The 13321-nt window shown below is 45.5% G+C and overlaps 2 long non-coding RNA genes across 2 annotated transcripts in view; one reads left to right on the forward strand and one right to left on the reverse strand.

The window, feature by feature from the left end:
• The window catches only part of LOC135981608 (uncharacterized), a 278320-nt gene that overhangs the window by 210444 nt on the left and 54555 nt on the right, over positions 1 to 13321 (forward strand). The gene's annotated exons all lie outside the window — the stretch shown is intronic.
• LOC135981609 (uncharacterized) overlaps positions 1 to 13321 on the reverse strand; it is a 19561-nt gene continuing 6240 nt past the window's right edge. The window contains exon 2 of the long non-coding RNA XR_010598709.1: positions 1 to 3746. This is a non-coding gene — a long non-coding RNA (uncharacterized LOC135981609). The remainder of the gene's footprint in view (positions 3747 to 13321) is intronic.

The raw sequence follows: 13321 nt of genomic DNA on the forward strand, positions 1-13321 counted from the left end.
TTTTTCTTCTTTTTCCTGTATCTTAGGGTATGTCTATACTACCCGCCGGATGGGCGGGTAATGTTCGATGTATCAGGGATCGATTTATCGCGTCTTGTCTAGACATGATAAATCGATCCTTGTAGCGGGCCTGGCACTGCAGCGCCCCTTTGTGGCAGGGGCCAGAAAGGTGTCGGGGCCTCGCTTCTCTCTAGTCTCGGTGTTTGCCTCTCTATGGGCCATCTGTTACTGTCACTCGGTCGTAAGCTCTTCTCTCCCCTGGTAGGCATGGTAGAGCGACCTGGCGGGCGCAGTCTATATAACCACTCTTATGGGTGGGGTGGCGCGACCTAGTGGCCGAAGTCCATATAATCCCCCCTTGCAAGTGGGGTAGCACGGCCTCACGGCCAGAGTCCCTATAATCCCCCTTTGTAAGCGGGGTAGCACGGCCTTGCGGCCAGAGTCCATATAATCCCCCTTTGCAGGCGGGGTAGCATGGCCTAGCGGCTGGAGTCCATATGATCCCTCACGGTTCAGGGTGAGGGGGGCGAATCGGGCCCGCCCTCTCCACCGAGCCCTGACCCAGGGCCCTGGTAGCGGCAAGCACTACTTGCCACTCGCTCGGCGGGGATCCGCCCGCAACACGCTGAGCGGTAATACAGCTTTAACGCCATTTATCTCTACTTTTCCCCTGGGTCACTTCCTACCGGTAATGGCAGTGCTTCTGTGGTGAGGGGTCCTCCGGTCTGTTCCTCCCCTGGGTCGTCCTCCGTCAGGGTCTCCGGTGGTGCCTCGGCAGGGCTGACTCCCGGATGCTGGCTCGCAGGCCCTCTCTCTGCAGGAGCTAGCAGCATGCGTCCTTCCCCTCCAGCGGTCAGCCCAGACTGAGCTGATCTGCAGGTTTTTATATCTGAGCTCCAGTTGGAGCATGCCCAGCAGAACTTCCAGGGTGGGGCTTCCTCTGCCAGGAAGGAAGGGTTAACCCCTGCTATACCAGTGCGGGGCCGCTCTGCCCCGTCACAATCCCCGAATCGATGCCTGTACTCCACCTTGGCAGGAGGAGTAAGCGGAGTCGACAGGGGAGCTGCGGTGGTCGACTCGCCACCGTGAGGACGGCCAGGTAAGTCGAACTAAGATACTTCAACTTCATCTATGCGAATAGCATAGCTGAAGTTGCGTAGCTTAGTTCAATACCCTTCTAGTGTAGTCCAGGCCTATGTCATTTGTAGAATCAGGAATAGCAAACAGGACAAGTGACCACAATAAATTTAAAGATAAAAAGGTGTTACTGCCCTACTGTAATTTGTGTGGACCTGATAATGGTAGTAGTGAATTTCAGCTTAAACTCTCAACAGAAATGTACCAATTTTTCATGGGATGAATCAGAAGTGGTGCCCAATCTAGGTGTGTCTGCTGACTTCACAAACATGGTGAGTCCTTCGGAGCACATCTTTGAAACAAACTGGGAATGTGTAGCATGAAGCAAATAACGAAGAATTATTTGACCTACATTCCTATGTCAGTGCCAACTATCTAGGAATCTGCTTTTCCATTTTTCAGGCAGTGGTTTGAGTTTACTGGCATTCTCAGTAGACTCCAAGATGGAGTTCAAAGACACCAACAAGTCCGGGGAGGCATTATTGCCATTACAGCTGTAACAGGTGGTTTGTAGCAGAATCAAAATATAGGAAGCAAGAATACCTGTCCCCCACCCCAATTATCTTGGCTAGAAATGCAGGCAAATTCACCAGTTGCCTGGGGAATACCAACCAATTCTCAAGGCTGCCACTATTGTTGTGTTCATATGGTATGATTCAGATGTTCATTTTAAAATGAGCTCAGTGAGAAATCCTCTCCTAAACTCTCTAGTGGGCAGGAGAGATGATCAGAATGGTCCTATGTGGCCTCATTGTCTGATATAATTAAAGTTGCAAAGCTAACACTAACCCTTTGTTTTTCTGCAAACACCTTTCTGAACCAGTCAGATATTGGGCTGCAGTTTTCCATGCTTAGTTTCTGTCAAAAGGTGATTTTTCTTGTCAATTTTCTAAAGATTAAGCAAATATCTTTGGCTGTTTTCAATCTGAGAGGGTTTCTACTTTCAAATTTCTGCATGAGGGTAACTCAAAATTCAGGGCTAGTTCTTTCCTGCTCTTAACATTACTCACGTGAATATAGTTACTGTAACATGCACAAGTGTTTGCAAAATTGGGCCCTCAATAGGCAATTGGACCCTCTGGGCCAGATTCTGGCACCCTAACTGACTCCTCCTCAATAGTCCAAAAAGGAAGTAAAGCTCCTTGGAATATTTGTCAGGTGTGGAAAAGGGGAAATCAGTGTGTTTCATCATTGTACATTTCTATGACGATATGGGTCTGTTCAGAAGTGTAAACAGATGTGGGTTATTTTTAAGAAAGAATGGGGGGAAGGGGAGGGAAAGAGGAGAGAGAAAGGGGAGTAAGTTCTATATTTGAAGGCTATGCATGAAGAATGCCCAGCCCCCGCTGGAGTAGCTGTACTGAACACAACATTGTCAGTGTGGCACAGGGCAAGAATCCCCCTCTCAAGAAGGCCTGCACCTGCCCTGTACTCTGCTGCTGTATCAGCCTCTAAGCTATTATTTTATTTCTCCTCATATAAAACAGCAGTGCTTTCTAATAACCATTAACAGAGAAGGAGGCCATTTGGTAAGAACACATTATTTAATGTGTGCTGGAATTGTTTATACTCTGTCCTAGAAAGATATAGTGAAACTATAGCACAGTGAAGGAGGGGGCACAATTTAAAGGAGCAGGGCGGAGGGGAGGGGGTAAAGACAATGTAGGGAAGCCAGGGGTGGGGGGTATTCTTTCTCTCTGAAATCTGGAAAATACCAGCTGTTTGATGCAATTTGGTTCATTCAAAAAGGCAAAATCAATTGGTTTTCAGAAGTATTAAAAATAAATGTTTTAACAAGAAGCCCCCAGAGAGCCCTTTTCTTGCACATCAGTGCATTGATACCAAGCTACATTGTTGTAACTGGTTTCTGTCTGATGTTTATGTCCAGAAAAAAGTTCTTGGAGCCAGTTACAATAATGTTACATGAAGCAGAGAATTTTCTGATTCAGCAGCAAGGCAGCTGGCATAAAGTCACACCCTGTGACATCAAAAGAATCTCAGTGAAGTTTCTGTTCATGAATATTACCTATAAACCTATCATTAACCACAGTGTGTTTCAGTGTTACTATGCTGTGTTACAGAGAAATTCAGGCTCCCCATCATACTTTTAACATTATGAGTCAACAGGAAAATTTCAAGACTGCTTGCTGATGTCTGCATCATCGCTGGGACTGCATTTTTGTGAATACAAGATCTAAAGGTGTGTATAGCTAGCAAAGTAGGACAGTTTATATATGAATTGCACCCTCCTGAAAAGTGTTTATAAGTAAATTTAGATTGTGCTTTTGAGTGAGCAGAAAAACCGAACAGAAGATTTTGCATATAAATAAACATGTTACCAGTTTTGAAGATTTTGACTGAACAAACAAATCATGCTTCTTCTTCGAGTGCTGTCCCTGTGGGTGCTCCACTCTAGTTGACAGTGTGTCCTGGCGCCGTTGATCGGAGATCTTTGGTAGCAGTGCCTGGTCGGGATGCACCTGCGCAGTTGCTGTCTCGCGTCATTGTTGGAGTCTGTTTGGCGCGCGCATGTCCTGACCCCCGCAGTTCCTTCTCAACCGTCCTCGGCTGAAGACGGAACTCAGGGCAGTGCTGAACCTCTTCCCCTACTGAGAGAAAAATTAGATAAAAACATCCCAGTTATTACCCTACCTTTAGATAAGTTAGCTATAGTTCGATAGTTTAAAAAACATTTCTTTATCTCCCATTTTCCAACTTTCTGCTCCTTTGTTCTTGGACCTTCTGTCAAGGTAAACTCTCAAGATGCCAGGTTTCCTTATTTTAAAAAATGTGGCTCCTGCAAGGACTACATGCTGCGTTCAGACGGACATTCACTCTGTGTGAAATGTCTCGGTGAGATGCACGTCCCAGCAAAGTGCGTCCATTGCAACAATTTGACTCGCCGCGCCTGGGACCTGCATTTAAAAATGATCCTCATGGAGAAATCTCTCCAACCAGGATCGGGGACAGGCATAACATAACCCTCGCTTAGGGGCTGGTCCCACATTGGAACCAACCAAGAGCACAGCTCCACCCTCTCACGAGAAGAGGAAGAGAGCCTCGACTTCCCCACACAGGGAATTGAATAAAAAAACAGTCCCTGGCGAGGTTGTTGCCAGCGGTGCCAACAGCTGCAAGAGTCAGCACCCACAACTCCCCCGCACCTCGGGCACCGGACACACTGTGCAGAAAAATACGGAGTCGAGACCCCAAAATCGACAGGTCTCCCTCTCTGCACCAAAGGCACCGACAACCCGGGCCGGAGTCGTCCCTTCTGTGCAGCCAACCGCAGCGCCGACAAGGACGTCGGCACCAATGACACCACCGGCACTGATACACCACCCGGCACTGGCTGACGGCACCACGATGGGCCCGCCGGCACCCGCCAAGGCTAAATACAAGACGTCCAAGCCAACAGTGCCTAACCACAAATCCTCGGTGCTACACCCCTTGGCACAGCATCAATTTCTGACACACTAAGACATCTCTATTGCCCCGGTGCCAGAATCACCTCTACTTGGTACCGAGGGCTCAATTTTAACCTAGCCAATCTCTCCTATGGACCGGTCAGTGTTCACCGACAGTGATGACGATAATCAAGAGGATGCAGTCTTTTCACCACCTGATTCTCCTCCACCGCCACAAAAACCAACAGACAGGGCTATGGCTCACAAGAAGCAACCCCAATTCCCATGGTTCGCTCCCCCATGGATGGGACCTCACATGCCATACCCTATGCAGTGGCCACCTTGGGACCCATGGGTGGCCAACAATGCCCACTACTCCCACACCTCACCACCCAGAGCACAGATTCATGCTCCACCAGGATCCCCAAACCCATCTACATTTAGAGCTACAGAGCATCCACATGAGGAAGTAGAGGAGGAGCCTGCACCCGAGACAGAGTCACCAGAACAGAACTCCTCTTCATCGCCAGATGAAGCTGTCATGCCACCCCCACCAATAATGGCAGACAACTTCAAACAATTTCAGGAGCTCTTCAAAAGGGTGGCAATCAGCCAAGACATTCCTTTAGAGGAAGTGCAGGAGACCCAACACAAACTCCTGAAAATCCTCCAACCATCAGCAGCATCAAAGATTGCACTCCCTATAAACGACGCCATACTGGAACCCGCCGACATTATATGGCAGACACCAGCCACTGCCTCACCAACCTGTAAGAGAGTGGACCATAAATATTATGTCCCAGCTAAGGGCATGGACTTCTTATTCTCTCATCCACAACATAATTCCCTCATGGTTGAAGCAGCAAACCACAGGGCAAAACAACCCCAACACCAGACCAAACCACAGGAAAAAGACCTCAAACAATTGGATCTCCTGGATCGCAAGGGCTACACATCATCCACTTTGCAATTTAGAATCGCCAATTACACTGCTCTTCTTGCTAGTTATGACTTTGATAACTATAACAAACTATTTGAATTTACCACTGACATTCCTGAGGACAGAAGAGGAGATTTTAAATCAGTCCTTGTAGAGGGACAACTAGTATCCAGGACAGCACTACAAGTGTCCCTGGATATGGTTGACACGATGGCCTGCACCACGACCACTGCAGTAGTGATGCGTAGGGCCTCATGGCTTTCATCATCTGGCATCCCTAAAAAGCTGCAGATCAAAGTGGAGGATCTACCCTTTGATAAAGAAAAACTCTTCTTGGCAAAAAACCAATGAAGTCCTTCACAAAAAGATTACAGGGCCACTCTGTGCACACTGGGAATATACACGGCCCCTTCCAAGAGAAAGTGGTACCAGCCCTACCAGAGGCTTCGCTTGCAACAATACAACCGCCCAGAGTCTAGGGCGTTCGAGACTGGGATAAACCAAAGCAGACCTACTAGACACAGACAAAACCAACCGGAACAAGCCACATCCCAACCATTGAGAAACAAGCTGCAATTTTGAAGGCTTGGTTGAGGGTCTGAGCGACCACTCCTTAACACCAGCGCCTACCTGTCCATTTCTGCCATCGCCTCCAATGCTTCCACAATGCTTGGCAACAGATCACACAGGACCGCTGTGTCCTGGAAATAGAACAGTTGGGCTACTCCATTCCCTTTATTTCATGCTTCCTTCCCTTTCCCCTTCCCAGTCCCTCTTCAGAGACCCCTCTCACAAGCACCTACTATGAACAGAGGTAACTCACCTCCTACAGTTAGGTGCAGTGGAACCAGTTCCCACACAACACAGAGGGAAGGGGTTTTACTTGCACTATTTCCTGACCCAGAAGAAAAGTGGAGGATGGTGACCCATACTAGACCTGCGAAGACTCAACAAATTCGTATGCTCCCAAAAATTCAGGATGGTCACGTTGGGCACAATAATACCTGTGCTGGAACAAGGGGACTGGTTCTAAGCCCTCGACCTACAAGACGCATACTTCCATATCTCAATACATCCAGCACACAGACGATTTCTATGATTCACAGTGGGGCACGACCACTTCCAATACAGAGTGCTACCATTCAGTCTCTCCACAGCACCGAGAGTGTTTTCCAAAACTCTTGCAGTGGTCGTGGCTCACCTACACAAACAAGGGATCATATTTTTCCCGTACTTGGATGACTGCCTCATCAAGGGCCGATCATATGAAGAGACACAAATGGGATGAAACTGGCCCAGTATATCTGTCATTCACCCAATGAATGGGGAAGGCTTACCAAGATGACTCAAACCAAATTAAGTCTCTGAAATGACAAACAAAACAGGTTATAATTATAACTTTCCAAAGTGCAACCAGTACTGCAGCACCTGAGGCTAAGAGCCCTCTCCTATGCTATGCTAATTCTGTGGAAGTCAAAACAGAAACAATCTGGAGACCAAAACTTGAAATCCTAAATACAACAGAATTACCTACATTGATTCAGTTCCCGATAAGTGAATATTGTTGCACCTACAGAATTTTAAGTTAGCCAAAGGTGGGTGAATCATATCTAACAACTATTGGCAAAGAGTGGCTGTTGCTTAACATAGTCACACTTTCTCTGTAATGATGTTAGGGAAGGATGTCACAATCTTATTGTTAGTTAAAGTAGCATGGACTTCTAAAGTGATGAAGCAGCTTAGCAGAGGGGATATGATAGAGGTCTATAAAATCATGACTGGTGTGGAGAAAGTAAATAAGGAAGTGTTACTCCTCATAACACAAGAACTAGGAGTCACCAAATGAAATTAATAGGCAGCAAGTTTAAAACAAACAAAAGGAAGTATTTCTTCACACAACGCACAGGCAACCTGTGGAACTCTTTGCCAGAGGATGTTGTGAAGGCCAAGACTATAACAGGGTTCAAAAAAGAACTAGATACATTTATAGAGGTTAAATCCATCAATGGCTATTAGCCAGCGATGGTGTCCCTAGCCTCTGTTTACTAGGACCTGGAAATGGACAACAGGGAATGGCTCACTTGATGATTACCTGTTCTGTTCATTTTCTCTGGGGCACCTGGCATTGGTCACTGGCGGAAGACAGAATACTGGGCTAGATGGACCTTTGGTATGGCTGTTCTTATGTTCTTATGACCAATTATTAGGAAACTCATTAAGGTGATCCTTGCAGAATTTTGTGGCTCCTCTGTCCCACCTTCTGTGAGTTATTGTGCATGTATTGGGGAAGAGTGGAAGGTCAACCCAGGTCACAGAAAACCATGCTTTGAGACAAACAACAGGACAATGAATATTTTCTCAGAAAAGGAGCTGTGTTAAACCATGCAATCAACTTTGGTTCATAAAAATGTATTCAAACTTATATTCTTATTTCATCTGAAGCAAGTCATGCATATTTACTGATGACACGTACGTTTCAAAGAAAGAAGTAGTGATATTTATTTTTTATGGAGATATATAATTTCACAGACCAAGACTAAACCGGTGCAGATGATGTTTGTGAAAGATACATTTCCAATATGCTACTTGGAAACAATGAAGGGCAAAGTTGCTGAGCTTCCATACGTCAATACTGCAGCATGCTCACCCTATTACCAGATGACACTGAGGATAAATCTACTGGACTGACAATGATATCACGAAAGTTACAACATTAAGGAGTATCATTGGCATGATGTATTATTATCTAGATACAGCCCAAAAGAGTGCAAGGAATTTTCCAGAACAAATAGACGAGGTCTGTGTCGCAGAAGAGCTTACACTCTAGTTTCAGATGTGATGCAATGAGAGAGAGTAACAAACCATGGGGGAGTAGGGTGAGGAATGAGAAGCAAGGGGATAATTGGTTTCAATATATGCACATCTTGTGGATTCTATAAAGTCATATGTATATTTAGGGAATACCTGATTCTCTGTTGTAATATGCAGGATTTTCAGCATTCTGTTGGAATAGCTGCATTACTTTCGAGTGGGAAGTGTAGAACTTGCTATACATTATGTGGTGATTCTGTTAAACAAGAATTCCAAACTGGTGGTTAAAGCCAGTTTTTTTTGTCTGGGTAGCACAAAGTGGACCATAATCTGACTTTCTGGCCCCTTGCATTGCAGTTAATGCACTTCCAAGACCTGTACTCCCTTTTCCCCTATCTATCTCACAGAGCTGGAAGGGACCCTGAAAGATCATTGAGTCCAGCCTGGTTCACTAGCAGGACCAAGTACTGATTTTGCCCCAGATTCCTAAATGGCCCCCTCAAGGACTGAACTTACAAGCCTGGGTTTAGCAGGCCAATACTCAAACCACTGAGCTATCCCTCCCCCTCTGTTTTCTAGGCTCTCTTTACCTAGTGAAGTAAGTAATTAGTAACCCACCTTGCAAGGGACTAAGCTCCTCACAGTAGGTGCTGAGTGCCCCCAACTCAATGGGAACCAAGAGATCTCAACAACATGAAAAATCAGATGCTCCATTTGCAAGCACATCAGGGCAAGGACCATATCCTCTTACTTGTCTGCAAGACCCTGTGCACACCAATCATATATAGTTGCGATGGGACAAGTCTTCCTTGCATGCACATGTAGATGTTCTATTAACATTAACAAGAGCTCTATATGTGCATAGGAGGGGAACATTCCCATGTACGTTTAAATAGAAAAAACAGGCAACTCCTCTATGGACCCAATCCTGCATGTAAGGTCACCTCCCATTTAGATAAACGTGAGCATACATCACTTAGCACCTTGCAGGATCAAACCCTATTTGCATGTAGCACATCCTATAATGATGGCAATAGCCAAGGGTGGTAGCAATGTATGTGTTTTGTGTCTTTAAGATGAGCTTTTTTCATTTATTCATGATTTTGTTTTTGCTCTTTAATTGTCTAATTCCCTCTCTTTCTTAACTCAGTATAGCTAGAGAGGGAATTGACTTATGAGAAATTATCAAATGGACCAGCCCAGAAATGATGAAGATGACTGAAGTGGAGATCATAATGGTCCCTTCTGACCTTAAAGTCTATGAGTCTATGAGTTGTTTCTGCCCAGGATCAAGCTGGAAGAGAGCTATAATCTCCAGTGCACTTGGGGCAGTATGGGGATGTGAGATGCCTTCAGTCAGAGCCAAGCTGACATCAAAGGGATGTCTGAGCATAATGATCTGTTTTTGTCACAAGTTTTTCAGAAGTCCTTTGTTGAGGTCAATGAAGAGGGCACTGAGGCTGCAGGGTGGCAGTGCAGTTGTAGTAGTCAGAAGATCTGTAAATTCTGTAAGATTTAAGGCAGATCACTCCTCTTCTTCATCAGGCACAACAAAACCAACAGCAACCTCTTCTTAGGCAGATTCTGCTCCCCCTAGAATGTATTACTCTCTGCTACCAAATAACATCATTTGCTCACCGTGCAACTCGGAAATACAAATTGAAGCCTGAAATTCAAAGCGTAGGTCTAGTTTGTGCTTTTAGTTAGAGCCCTGAGCATAAGCTGCCTCCGTCAGGAGTAGCCTCAGAAGTAATTGTGCCTCAGAGACACACACTGAGGCACATTTTCTCCTGTGCTCCTCTGCTGTACTGAGCAGACAGTAATCTACTGCAGCCCCTTACAGAGTGCAGCATATTACCCACTGCACTGAGCCTGCTCTCCTGGCTAGTGTTATGGGGGCCAGAGTCATGGCTCTGTAGCCTCTGTCCCCAGGGCCAGCCCACAACATTTTGGCACCTGAGGCGGAGAGCTCAAATGACGCCCCCATACACCCTCACTTGGGCCAAAACTTTGAAAGGTCTCAATTCTGCCTTCTTCCTGGTCTACTCCTCTCATGGTACTGCTCTGCTACCTACCCCAATAAAGGGGAACTAACAACTTAAAATGCCTTGTTCAAAAATTTTAAGTAACACTTAACTTTCAAATCCAAGTTTTTCACTGCATGCTGTGGCCCATGCAGTACAAGGAAGTCCCTCAGGCTACTGCTCAAGTGGGTCCACAGTCCTGGATCATCTAGACTTAAGGAATTAAACTCAGCAGCAACTGTTTCTTGTGTCGCCACCACACTCTTCTCTGATCTACACTTTTCTTCAGGAATGTGCATGGTTACATCCATTTGAGAGGGAGATATGGATGCTGCAGTAGCTGCCAGGTCACCTGCACTCTGACTAACTGGAAGATCAGGCATCTCCTCACCACTCACATCCTCACTGGGGCCGGAAAACTCACCATGAACATTTGTGTCTATGTATCTCAGGAAAGCTCCTTCCTGCTTCCTTTGCTTTCTTTCTTTTTCTGAATGCTGCCCCAGAGGGGCGTTTTCTTCTTTCACTCGTGACTGCTATCATAGAAATTCCTGTCCGTTCCAGCTGAGGAATAAGGAGAGACGGACACAGCTAATCAAGCAAGGAGCCCCGGGAGGGGCGATCCGTTTATTTCAATTGCAATTGGGTTCAAGCTCATAAGTCAGCAAGAACAAAGAAAACACTTACACCAAAGCATTATATGCAGTTGACTATGATAATCTATCGCTCTATGATTGGCCAAAATTTGCCATCATTAGCATACATAGTTAGCAAGCTACATATATCCCCCCCCCTTGTGACCCCTTATTGTTCATCTACTTGCCCCCCCCCCCACTTGCGTTATTCTGCAAACCAAGCAGTTAGTTATCTACAGGATGCAGGCACAGAAAGTTCCATTGTCTCCAGGTTTGGAGTTTGGCTACACACTGCTCTATAGCCAAAATACTTCTGAAATAAATGTAGTAAAACTTTACTAATTCTGGGTCACTGAGCACGAAAATGATGCTTAAAATTGTTGATTGGCTCTAGTTTTCAAGATATGCTATTGGGACAGTATATACGACCCTTGACTTGGGAATGGCGGAGGATAAGTGAGTTATAAAGGGAAGGGATCTCAATTTAAACCAGAAATGACTAAAATACATCTTTGACTGGAACTAGGAATAAATCTATGACTGGGTTTGGGCAGTACTTGCTTTTTAGGCAAAACAATGAATGATGCAATCTGAAGCTGGTATTGCATCATACATGATATGAATTGCATCATGTTATTCCTAGAAGTCATGGATGATGCAATCATAACGAAGCTTACATCACTCTGCTGAACAAATTGCCCTATATCAGCTCTAGAAATCATACAGTGTCGTGCTCTCTTATTTGTCAGTGTTCGATTTTGCAAAGGGACACATTTCTGTTTAGCCAAAGTGAGCAGAGATGCCTCGTACTTGTGTGAACAGTGCAGATAACTTCTGCTACGTTTGTGGTGAAGTGACTTTTGCATCACAGAAGTGCAGGATAACCACTATGGTTAAGAAAGCCTATCACCTTTATTTTGGCTGCAAAATTGGAGATCAGGACAAGAGGTGGGCCCCACACATATGCTGCAACACTTGTGCAACACATCTTCACCAATGGTTGAACAGGAAAAGGAAATCTATGCCTTTTGCAGTGCCAATGATATGGAGAGAGCCAACAGATCATACCTGCAATTGTTACTTCTGCATGGTGCCTCCAGTTGGGAAAGGTGGGTCAAAGAAGAAAAAGTGGACTGTGCATTATCCAAACATTCCATCAGCTATACGCCCAGTACCCCACAGAGAAGGACTGCCGGTTCCTGATGCACCAGAATCATTCTCACTTGAGTCAGATGACGAAGAGGAAGAGGATGAAACTTCTGGTCCTGAACCATCAATGTCACAGGACCCACATTTTTTCCCATCCTCCTCCTCTGAACCACACCTCATAACACAAGGTGAACTGAATGACCTTGTCAGGGATTTGGAACTACCCAAGAGTAAGGCAGAGCTGTTGGGCTCCAGACTACAGCAGTGGACTCTCCTGGCAGGTGATGTTAGGGTTTCCATGTTCCGTGACCATCAAAAGGATCTTGTCCCATTCTTCTTCATGGAAGGTGATCTTGTAGCCTGCAACAACATCGATGGTGTGATGGCAGCCCTCAACATCGTTCACGATCCAGATGAGTGGAGACTGTTCATTGATTCATCGAAGACAAGTCTTAAAGCTGTTTTACTGCATAATGGCAATGTTTTGCCATCAATTCCAGTTGGTCATGCAGTCCATATGAAGGAAACCTATGACAACATGAAACAACTTTTGAGGTGCATAAACTATGACCAACATCAGTGGCAGCTTTGTGGCGATTTGAAGGTTATTGCTCTCTTGCTTGGTCTGCAGACTGGATACATAAAGTACTGCTGTTTTCTCGGCGAATGGGATAGTCGTGCAAGAGATTCCCACTACATCAAGAAAGATTGGCCACTCCGACAGTCATTGGAGCCTGGGAGGAAAAGTGTTCAGCATCCACCACTTGTTGAATCAAGGAAGATTTTGTTACCACCCTTACACATCAAGCTGGGTCTGATGAAGAACTTTGTCAAGGCCATTGACAAAACACAAGCAGCTTTCAAGTATCTCCGTGGAAAATTTCCAAGGTTAAGTGAAACTAAGATAAAGGAAGGTGTCTTTGTTGGTCCTCAGATTCGTGAACTTTTTCGAGATGATGCATTTGACCATGCACTGTGTGGCAAGGAAAAGACGGCATGGAAAGCCTTCCAGTTAGTGGCAATAAATTTATTCGGAAACAACACGGCAGACAACTACAGGTTGTTGGTAGAAAACCTCCTCAAAGCATACAAAAGCCTTGGTTGCAACATGTCACTAAAGATACATTTTTTGCACTCTCATCTAGATTTTTTTCCACCGAACTGCGGAGCAGTGAGCGACGAGCACGGCGAGCGATTTCACCAGGACATTGCAACAAT

This window comes from Chrysemys picta, chromosome 2 (assembly GCF_011386835.1).
Source record: "Chrysemys picta bellii isolate R12L10 chromosome 2, ASM1138683v2, whole genome shotgun sequence".
Lineage (NCBI taxonomy): Eukaryota > Metazoa > Chordata > Testudines > Emydidae > Chrysemys > Chrysemys picta.